We start from the raw sequence: 10,474 nt of genomic DNA, 5'->3' as shown, positions 1-10,474 counted from the left end.
GGAACCATATGGGACGCCGGGGGATCGAACTGCGGTCGGTCCTATGCTAGCGCTTGCAAGGCAGACACCTTACCTCTAGCACCACCTTCCTGGACCCTGTATATAATATCTTACTTTCACTTCCTGAGTAATGTTTATATAATTTGTGTGTGTATTTGGGAAAAGTTGGTTTTTGTTTGTTTGGGGGCCACACCTGGCAGTGCTCAGGCATTATCCCTGGTTCTGAACTCAGGAATTACTCCTAGCAAGCTCAGAGGATCATATGGGATGCTGGAGATTAAACATCAGTCTACCACATGCAAGGCAAGCACCCTACCTGCTATACCATCTGTAGGATGACACCCAGCTATTAGGCCCAAACAGATGTGTTCCCCCATCTTTCTCTTTTCCTTAAATCTCTCTTTTGATTTGTAGAAGCCCACCTGGATTACTCTCAATCTTCCCCCTCCTGGTGATGGGAATTGGTTTAATAAAGAAAGAGAAGTTCTGGGGGCTGGAGAGATAGCATGCAGGTAGGGCATTTTCCTTGCATGCAGAAGGACAGTGGTTCGAATCCCGGCATCCCATGTGGTCCCCCAAGCCTGCCAGGAGCAATTTATGAGCGTAGAGCCAGGAGGAACCCCTGAGTGCTGCCGGGTGTGACCCCCCAAAAAATAGAAAGGAAAGTTCTGGATTTGGGCTCATAGATACCACCAGGCGCAGATTGGCTCCCTGGCTCTCTCTGACTGGTTTGGCTTATTATTTCTTTGCTGCTAACCTGCTTCTTCAGAACCATCTACCAGAGCTTAGAAATATGGTGCCTGGGGTGATCTCACAATTTATGGATTTTTATTTTACAACTGGCCCTCGAACAGCAACCCAGGGACCCAAGGAAGATGTCCTGGCCTTCTTGTGGATAATCATTATGACAACCTGCTTGAAATGGACTGAGTATGCAGTACCTGTCACCAGAACATTGGTGCACATGGCCCCTGTTCTGAATGTGGCAGAGACCCCCCTCAGGTGGGATAGAAGCAAGCAGTGAAAGGGAGAGAGTTGAAGACTCTGAGCAGCATCCCAGAGGACAAGGCCCACCACCTTTCTTCTATCAAAGGTGATTTGTGCAATGACCTTGGCCCCACAACCTACAACAGCTTATTGAAGTCACTTATGGAGTAGAAGCCAAAGAGAAAGCTCCATTTTAGGGGGACCAACAGCAGGGAGATGATCTGGTGCTTCCGCCCAGATTTCAGCCCAGAAACCAAATGCCTTTCCATACCATATGACCTCAATAGCCTACCACAGAAGAAGATAGAGAAGATGAAGAATCCAGGCCAAAGAAACCCAACTGCTTTCAGAACCTCCTGCAACTTTCTTCTAGGTTAAACTATTGATCCTGTTCACTTCAGTCACTATGTTGTTGCTTAAACTGTGTGTTCTACCTGTATAGATTTTAATAAGCTACTCTTTTGTTCTACATCCCACTGCAAACAGAAAAATTTGTATACAACTTTAGTGGTTAAATATTAGTTTGCACCGTTCTGGGGAAATGCATAGTGTTGTTTGATTTGTAATAGTTCTCAGCCATTCAAATGAATGCTTCTCAATAGCTGTGATGTTTGGTTGTGTCTATTATGTAGCAACTTATTCTTAAAATTACTCTGCAAAAAGGTTCTAATGTCTTTGTCCACAGAAGTTGATGGAAAAGCAATTTGGATACTATAGACTATATAGTTGTTATTATTATTACTCAAGTTATGATTACAAGACTAATTAAAAGAGGGTATTAGCAAACTTATTTTCATCTGTATATATATGCACAAATGTTCTTGTGATTTTATTTACAGAAGTTTATGAAAAGGAATTCTAATCTTCTATACTCATGCTCAGTGTAAAAATGTTTAAGAATTTTTAAATTATGTGTATCTGCAGAAAGGTTCTCATTTTTATGTTCAGAGACATCTATAAAAAATTGTGAGATATATGACAAAAATATGAAAAAAGCTGATTTTTTTTGTTTAAATATGGAATGCTTCACGAATTTGCCTGTCATTCTTGCACAGGGGCCATGCTAATCTTCTCTGTATCGTTCCAATTTTAGTATATGTGCTGCCGACGTGAGTACAAAAGCTGATTGTTTTGAGAATGATGTATACAATTTAAACTTTAACACAATTACAGCCAACTTTTACTGTGCCTATGCAAAATAACAACCACTTTTATATGTTCTGATCCAGGGTTCCTGCCTCTGACAGAGAGAAGTAGAACAAAACCTTGTAACATTTCTCTCTTTTTTTGTTTTGTTTTGTTTTAAACCAAAAGGGTGGAATTGTAGGATGTCACCCAGCTATTAGCCCTAAATAAAGATTTTCCCCCATCTACCTATTTTTCTTAAATCTCTCTTTTGATTTGTAAAAGAACATGTGATTAATCAACCTCCCCCCTTCTGGTGATGGGAATTGTTTAATAAAGAAAGAGAAAAAATAAAATAAAATAAAATAAAATAAAATAAAATAAAATAAAATAAAAAAGAGAAGGTCTGGATGTTGGCTCAGAGATACCACCAGGCGCAGATTGATTCCCTGGATCTCTCATGACTGATTTGGATTATTATTTCTTTTTTTTTCCTTTGTTTTGTTTTTTTTTTTATCTTCTCTTTTTTTGTCTTTTTTTTTTTTTTTGGATTATTATTTCTTTGCCACTACCCTGCTTCTTCAGACCCATCCACCAGGGTTTAGAAATACAGTGCCTAGAGCGATATCACAACTTTGTGGGTTTTTATCTTACACCATATTTTCAGCCCTTTAATTTGTGTGTGTTTATTACTATTTATTGATTTTTATTATCTTCACTGGGGCTCTGCTTTTCAACTCAGCCTCCAAGGAAACCTTCATTAATTATTGGCAAATAGGTTAGAAATACTTGTCTCTAAGTTAAATGTTTGGGCAGGAGAGATAGCACAGTGGTAGGGAGTTGACGTTGCATGCAGCTGACCCAGGAGAGACCCAGTTCAATTCCTGGCATCCCATATAGTCCCCCAGCCTGCCAGGGGCAATTTCTGAGCACAGAGCCAGGAATAACTCCTGAGCCCCCCCAAAAAATAAATAAATAAAGTTAAAAAATAAATAAGTTACATGTTTGTTTAAAAAAAATACTGGTTCTAATATTTACTGTGTTTATGCAAAAAAAAAGCACTATTTTTTTTCTTTTTCTTTTTTTCTCTATTTTGTGCTGATTTGGTAGTTGTCTTTATTGCCGTGGTGCATTTTTGTAGTTGCTGGTTTTGGGATTTTGGTTTGTTTGTTTGTTTGTTTGATTCTTTTGTTGTCATCATTGTAGTTTTGTTTCTTTTTTGTTTTTGTTTTTGTTTTTGCATTTTTGTAGTTGCTGGTTTTGGGATTTTGGTTTGTTTGTTTGTTTGATTCTTTTGTTGTCATCATTGTAGTTTTGTTTCTTTTTTTATTTTTGTCATGTTTTTCTTCTTTTTTCCCTTTCTTCTTTTAAATTGATATTTATAACATTTAGGTGGACTCCTTCGTTTTCTTGTTTCTTTGTTTGCTTGATTCCGAGGGATTATTTGTTTTTGTTTGTTTGTTTTTGTTTTTTCTTTCCTTTCTTTTCTTTTTCCTTTTTCTTTTTCTTTTCTTTTTTTTTATTTTTTTTCTTTTCTTTTCAAACCACATAACCTGAATCATCTTGTTCTGCCTCATAAATTGAGGGGGGGAATGAATGTTACCAAGACCAAATAGTCATATGAATATTGAGTAGAAATAAAAAAATTATCAGACTTAAACACCACATCTAAAGCCAACAACAACAGAATCAATATTCAATCTACAACAAGCTAGACACAGAGGGGACCACTTATACTAGCAGCCCAGGGGCACAGGAAGTGAATATGAAATGCATGCTGGAAGAGAAGTGGAGGGAGGACAACACTGGTGGTGGGAATTCCCCTGATTCAATGTATTCACTATGTAATTAAAATATTACTGTAAAAGATTTGTAATTCACTTTGGTCACAATAAAAATTATTGGGGAAAGAAACATACTGGTTTTAGGGCTAGAGTGGTGGTGCTAGCGGTAGGACTTTTGTCTTGAATGTGCTGACCTAGGACAGGGTACGGTTCAATCCCCAGTGTCCCATATGGTCCCCCAAGTCAGAAGTGGTTTCTGAGCGCATAGCCAAAAGTAACCTCTGAGCATCACCTGGTGTGGCCCAAAACCAAATTTAAAAAAAAAAAAAACATACTGGTTCTGGTTTTGAATCATGCCAATAGTGCTCAGATCTGACTCCTCAGTTTGTGCTCAGGGATCACTTCTGTAAAGGTTCAAGAGATTTTATGTGATTCCAGGGATCAAAATCCAGGTTGGTTGTGTGCAAGACAAGCACCTTCTATCTCTCCAACCCCAAAACACATTTTAATGAATATACTAAGTGAATGTGACAGTTGAATTACAGGAATCAATAAATAAGATAAACAAAAGTTGGGGCCGGGTAGGTGGCGCTGGAGGTAAGGTGTCTGCCTTGCAAGCGCTAGCCAAGGAAGGACCGTGGTTCGATCCCCCGGTGTCCCATATGGTCCCCCCAAGCCAGGGGCGATTTCTGAGCACATAGCCAGGAGTAACCCCTGAGCGTCAAACGGGTGTGGCCCAAAAACAAAAAAAAAAAAAAAAAAAAAAAAAAAAAAAGATAAACAAAAGTTTAAAGTGTACACCATGCTATTCATACATTTTTATCATTTACAACTGTACATTGCAGTGATGAGGTTATATTGATAGGTTGATAATTAACTGTTTCAATAAAGTAATTATTATTAAAAGAATAAAATAGTCAGATCCAGAGAGATAGTAGTGTGTTTGCCTTGCATGCAGCTGATCCAGGACGAACGGTGGTTCTAATCCCAGCATACCATATGATCCCCTGAGCCTATCAGGAGTGATTTCTGAGTGCAGAGCCAGGAGTAACTCCTGAGCACTGCCAGGTGTGGCCCAAAAACCAAAAATAATAAAATAATCATTTGGATTGTTTTCAGATTATGGCTATTGTAAGTAGTGCTGTAATAAACAGAGATGCAAAAGATTTTTCTGTGTGGTGTTTTAGGATTCCTAGGGTCTATTCCTAGGAGTTATATTGCTGGATCTTATGGAAGCTCAGTTTCCAGTTTTTGAGAAATATCCATATTGTTTTCCAAAAAGCTTGGACCAGTCCATATTCCTATCAACAGTGAATAAAAGTCTCTTTCTCTCCACATTTGCATCAGCACTGATTGTTCTTGTTCTTTTGATGTGTACCAGTCTCTGTGGTGTAGAGACATGATATTTCATTATTGCTTTTATTTTCATCTCCCTGATGATTAGGAATGTATAGCATCTTTTCATGTACCTTTTGTCCATGTGTATTTTTTCTTTGAATAAATGATTGTTCATTTCTTCTCTTCATTTTTTAATGAGGCTAGATTTTTTTCTTGTTAAGCTTTGTCATGAAATTTTCCTATACATGGATGTACATGGAAAAACGCGGGGCCGGGCGGTGGCGCTAAAGGTAAGGTGCCTGCCTTGCCTGCGCTAGCCTTGGACGGACCTCGGTTCGATCCCCCAGTGTCCCATATGGTCCCCCAAGCCAGGAGCAACTTCTGAGCGCATAGCCAGGAGTAACTCCTGAGCGTTACTGGGTGTGGCCCAAAAACCAAAAAAAAAAAAAGAAAAAGAAAAACGCAGAATGGTCTCACTCATTTATGGGTTTTAAGAAAAATAAAAGACATTCTTGCAATAATAACTTTCAGACACAAAAGAGAGGAGGGCTGAAAGTTACAGCTCACCTCATGAAGCTCACCACAAACAGAGATGAGTTTAGTTAGAGAAATAACTACATTTTGAACTATCCTAACAATGAGAATGTATGAGGGAAATAGAAAGCCTGTCTAGAGTACAGGCGGAGGTTGGGTAGGGAGGAAGGAGATTTGGGACATTGGTGATGGGAATGTTGCACTGGTGATGGGTGGTGACTGAAACCCAAACACAACCATGTATGTAATCAAGGTGTTTAATAAAATAGATATTTAAAAAAAAAGATTTGTCAGGGTGGGGCAGGAGAGATAGCATGGAGATAAGGCATTTGCCTTTCATGCAGAAGGACGGTGGTTCGAATCCCGGCATCCCATATGGTCTCCTGTGCCTGCCAGGGGCGATTTCTGAGCATAGAGCCAGGAGTAAGTAACCTCTGAGAGCTGCTGGGTGTGACCCAAAAACAAAAAAAAAAAAAATTTTTTTTGTCAGTTCAGGTGGGGGGTGGTGAGTAGGAGGGAAAAGGGCATAATGGAGGGTGAGAGGGAAACTGTTGACATTGGTGGCAGGAAATACACACTGGTGAAGATTATTGTACATTGTATGACTGTAACTCAATCATGAACAACTTTATCTGTGGAAAAACTGTAATATGAACAAGCTTGTAACCACAATGTTTAAATAAAAAATTAAATAAATAACTTCTTTATTTTTAAAAAGCTTTTTCGTAAACTCTTTCAGATTTTCTAGATACAGTATCTTTATCCACAAACTGAGAGCATGGCTTCTTCCTTTCCTATCCGGATGTCCTTGATTTCTTTTTCTTGCCTAAATGCTTTGGCAAGTACTTACAGCATTATTTTGAGTAGAAGTGATGAGAGGGGACAACCTTGTCTTGTGCCAGATCTTAGAAGAAAGACTGTTAGTTTTTCTTCATTAATAAATGTCTTTGGGGCCCGGAGAGATAGCACAGCGGTGTTTGCCTTGCAAGCAGCCGATCCAGGACCAAAGGTGGTTGGTTCGAATCCCGGTGTCCCATATGGTCCTCTGAGCCTGCCAGGAGCTATTTCTGAGCAGACAGCCAGGAGTAACCCCTGAGCACCGCCGGGTGTGACCCAAAAAACCAAAAAAAATAAATAAATAAAAAAAAATAAATGTCTTTGACAACACTGAGGAAAGTTCCTTCAATTTCCATCTTGTTAAGTGTTTTTATCATGAACATGTGTTACACAGACCTTCTTGAAATCTTTCTCTGCATTTTTTAACATAATCATTTGATTTTTATTTTCTTTTTATTAATATGGTTTATTATATTGATTGACTTGCATATGTTAAACCATCCTTACATCTCTGAAATAAATCCTACTTGGTCATAGCGTATAAAATTCTTTTTTTTTTTTTTTTTTTTTTTTTTTTTTTGTGGTTTTTGGGTCACACCCGGCAGTGCTCAGGGGTTACTCCTGGCTCCATGCTCAGAAATTGCTCCTGGCAGGCACAGGGGACCATATGGGACGCCGGGATTCGAACCGATGACCTCTTGCATGAAAGGCAAATGCTTTACCTCCATGCTATCTCTCCAGCCCCGCGTATAAAATTCTTAATGAGTTGTTGGAGTCTATTTACTAGTATTTTGTTGAAGATCTTTGCATCTGTGCTTATCAATATTATTGGTCTATAATTTTAATGGCATCTCTGTCTGCCTTTGGTAGTGTTTATATTTTTTCCGTTTTCTAAAAGAGCTTAAAAAGAATTGGCAGTAGTTTTGAAAAAATTCACCAGTGAATCCATCTGGGCCTGGACTTTCATTTTTACGAAACCTCTATATTAACATTTCAATTTCCTCAATAGATCTGTTTAGGTATTCCAGATAAACTTGGTTCAACCTTGGAAGGTCCAAAAATAATCCATTTCTGGGGCAGGAGTGATAGCATGGAGGTAGGGTGTTTGTCTTGCATGCAGAAGGACGATGGTCCCCTGAGCCTACCAAAGTGATTTCTGAGCATAGAGCCAAGTGTGGCCCCTGAGTGCTGCTGGATGTGACCCAAAAACCAATATATTTATGTGTATATATATTATTTATGTACATATATATTTATATATTATATATATTTATATATGTATATACATTTCTGTAAATGTATATACATATATGTATATATACATTTATATATATTATATATATATATACATTTCTTCCAGGTTCTCTTGTTTTGTGGCATAGATATTCTCCAAGTAGTCTCTGATTACACTTCGAATTTCTGTAGTATTTGTAGTGATCTCTCCCTTTTCATCTCTGATTATTGTTTCTCTCTCACTTTCTTTATGAGTCTTGCTAGTGGTGTGTCGATCTTGTTTACTTTTTTCAAAGTATCAACTCTTGCTTTCGTTGACATTTTGCATAGTTTTTGGGTGTCCAGTTCATTGAATTCTCCTCTGAGTCTTATTATTTCCTCTGCCTGCATTTTTTTTGGCTCATTTTGTTAATCCTTTTCCAATTTCTTAAGCTGTGTTGTTATTTATGTAGGCTTTTTCTTCTTTCTTGGTGAATGCTTGCAACGCTATAATTTTTTTCTTTAATACTGCTTTTTCTGTGTCCCACAAATTCTAATAATTTGTCTCTTTTTTTTATTTTATTTCCATTAAGCCTTTTTTATATATATTTTATTTAAACACCTTGATTACATACATGATTGTGTTTGGGTTTCAGTCATGTAAAGAACACCACCCATCACCAGTGCAACATTCCCATCACCAATGTCCCAAATCTCCCTCCTCCCCACCCAACCCCCGCCTGTACTCTAGACAGGCTTTCTATTTCCCTCATACATTCTCATTATTAGGAGAATTCAAAATGTAGTTATTTCTCTAACTAAGCTTATCCCTGTTTGTGGTGAGCTTCATGAGGTGAGCTGTAACTTCCAGCCCTTCTCTCTTTTGTGTCTGAAAGTTATTATTGCAAGAATGTCTTTTATTTTTCTTAAAACCCATAGATGAGTGAGACCATTATGTGTTTTTTTTCTCTCTCTCTCTGACTTATTTCATTCAGCATAATAGATTCCATGTACATCCATGTATAGGAAAATTTCATGACTTCATCTCTCCTGACAGCTGCATAATATTCCATTGTGTATATGTACCACAGTTTCTTTAGCCATTCATCTGTTGAAGGGCATCTTAGTTGTTTCCAGAATCTTGCTATGGTAAATAGTACAATTGTATTGTATTTTTGTGTTCCTAGGGTATATTCCTAGAAGTGGTATAGCTGGATCATATGGGAGCTCGATTTCCAGTTTTTAGAGGAATCTCCATATCGCTTTCCAAAAAGCTTGAACTAGATGGCATTCCCACAAGCAGTGGATAAGAATGTTTGTTCTCATTCTTTGTGATGTGTGCCAATCTCTGTGGTGTGAGGGGGTACCTCATAGTGTTTTGATTTCCTCTTTGATTTCATCTCTGACCCACTGGTTAATTTTCAGATATTAAAATTATTTCTTCGTTTCTGTTTGTAATTCACTTATATTTTGAGTGCAATATGGTTGGAGAAAATAGTTGATATGAGTTCTATGTATATGGGGCAAGAAATTATGTAGTTTTTCCCTTTTGCTGGGCTCAGGCTAGAAGCCCTAGAGACTGGAGCGATGAGGTCTGAACATATTAGCTAGACTGTGAATGGAATTTTGTTTATTTTATTTTTTGTTATTATTAATGGGATTTTTTTCTTTTCTTTTTTTTTGTTTTTTTTTGTTTGTTTGGTTTTGGTTTTTGGGCCACACCCAGTGGTGCTCAGGGGTTACTCCTGGCTGTCTGCTCAGAAATAGCTCCTGGCAGGCACGGGGGACCATATGGGACACCGGGATTCGAACCAACCACCTTTGGTCTTGGATCGGCTGCTTGCAAGGCAAACGCCGCTGTGCTATCTCTCCAGGCCCGGGATTTTATTTTTTAATAATATATTAAGCACCATGATTACAAATATGTTTGTGGTTGGATTTCAGTTATATAAAAAAGAACACCCCCTTCACCAATGCAACCTTCCCACCACCAATGACACCCCATCTCCCTTCTCCCCATCTCCTGCCTGTATTAGAGTCAGGCATTCTATTTTTCTCACTCACTACCATTGTCATGATAGTTGTTAATGTAGTTATTTCTCTAACTGCACTCACCACTCTTGGTGGTAAGCTTCATATACTGGGTCGGTCCTTCCAGTCCTCATCTCTATTGTCCCTGGGTATTATTACCATACTGACTTTTATTTTACTTAAATCCCACAATTGAATAAGATTACTCTGTAATCTCTCCCTCTGACTTATTTCACTCAGCATAATAGTTTATATGTGTATCCATGTATAGGAAATTTTCATGACTTCATTTTCTTATAACTGTATAGTATTCCATTGTATATATGTACCAGTTTCTTTCTTATATATAATAACTTTATTTAAACATCTTGATTACAAATATGATTGTGATTAGGTTTCAGTCATGTAAAAAACACCCCCCTTCACCAGTGCAACATTCCCATCACCAATGTCCCAAATCTCCCTCCATCCCACCCCACCCCACCTGTACTCTAGAAAAGCTTTCCAGTTCCCTCATTCATTCACATGGTTATGGTAGTTCTCAATGTAGTTATTTTTTATAATTGCACTCACCACTCTTTGTGCTGAACTTCATGAAGTGAGCTGGAAGTTCCAGCCCTTTCTCT

General features: G+C 38.1%; 1 non-coding gene across 1 annotated transcript; it reads right to left on the bottom strand.

The window, feature by feature from the left end:
• Window positions 1-1,997: 1,997 nt before the first annotated feature.
• On the bottom strand, window positions 1,998-2,104 carry LOC126031681 (U6 spliceosomal RNA). Its single transcript, XR_007503513.1, has one exon. It is a non-coding gene; the product is annotated as a U6 spliceosomal RNA (small nuclear RNA).
• Window positions 2,105-10,474: the final 8,370 nt, after the last annotated feature.

The sequence above is a fragment of the Suncus etruscus genome, chromosome 15 (genome assembly GCF_024139225.1).
Source record: "Suncus etruscus isolate mSunEtr1 chromosome 15, mSunEtr1.pri.cur, whole genome shotgun sequence".
In the NCBI taxonomy this organism is placed as follows: Eukaryota; Metazoa; Chordata; class Mammalia; order Eulipotyphla; family Soricidae; genus Suncus; species Suncus etruscus.
This window is presented reverse-complemented; position numbering and strand designations above follow the sequence as displayed.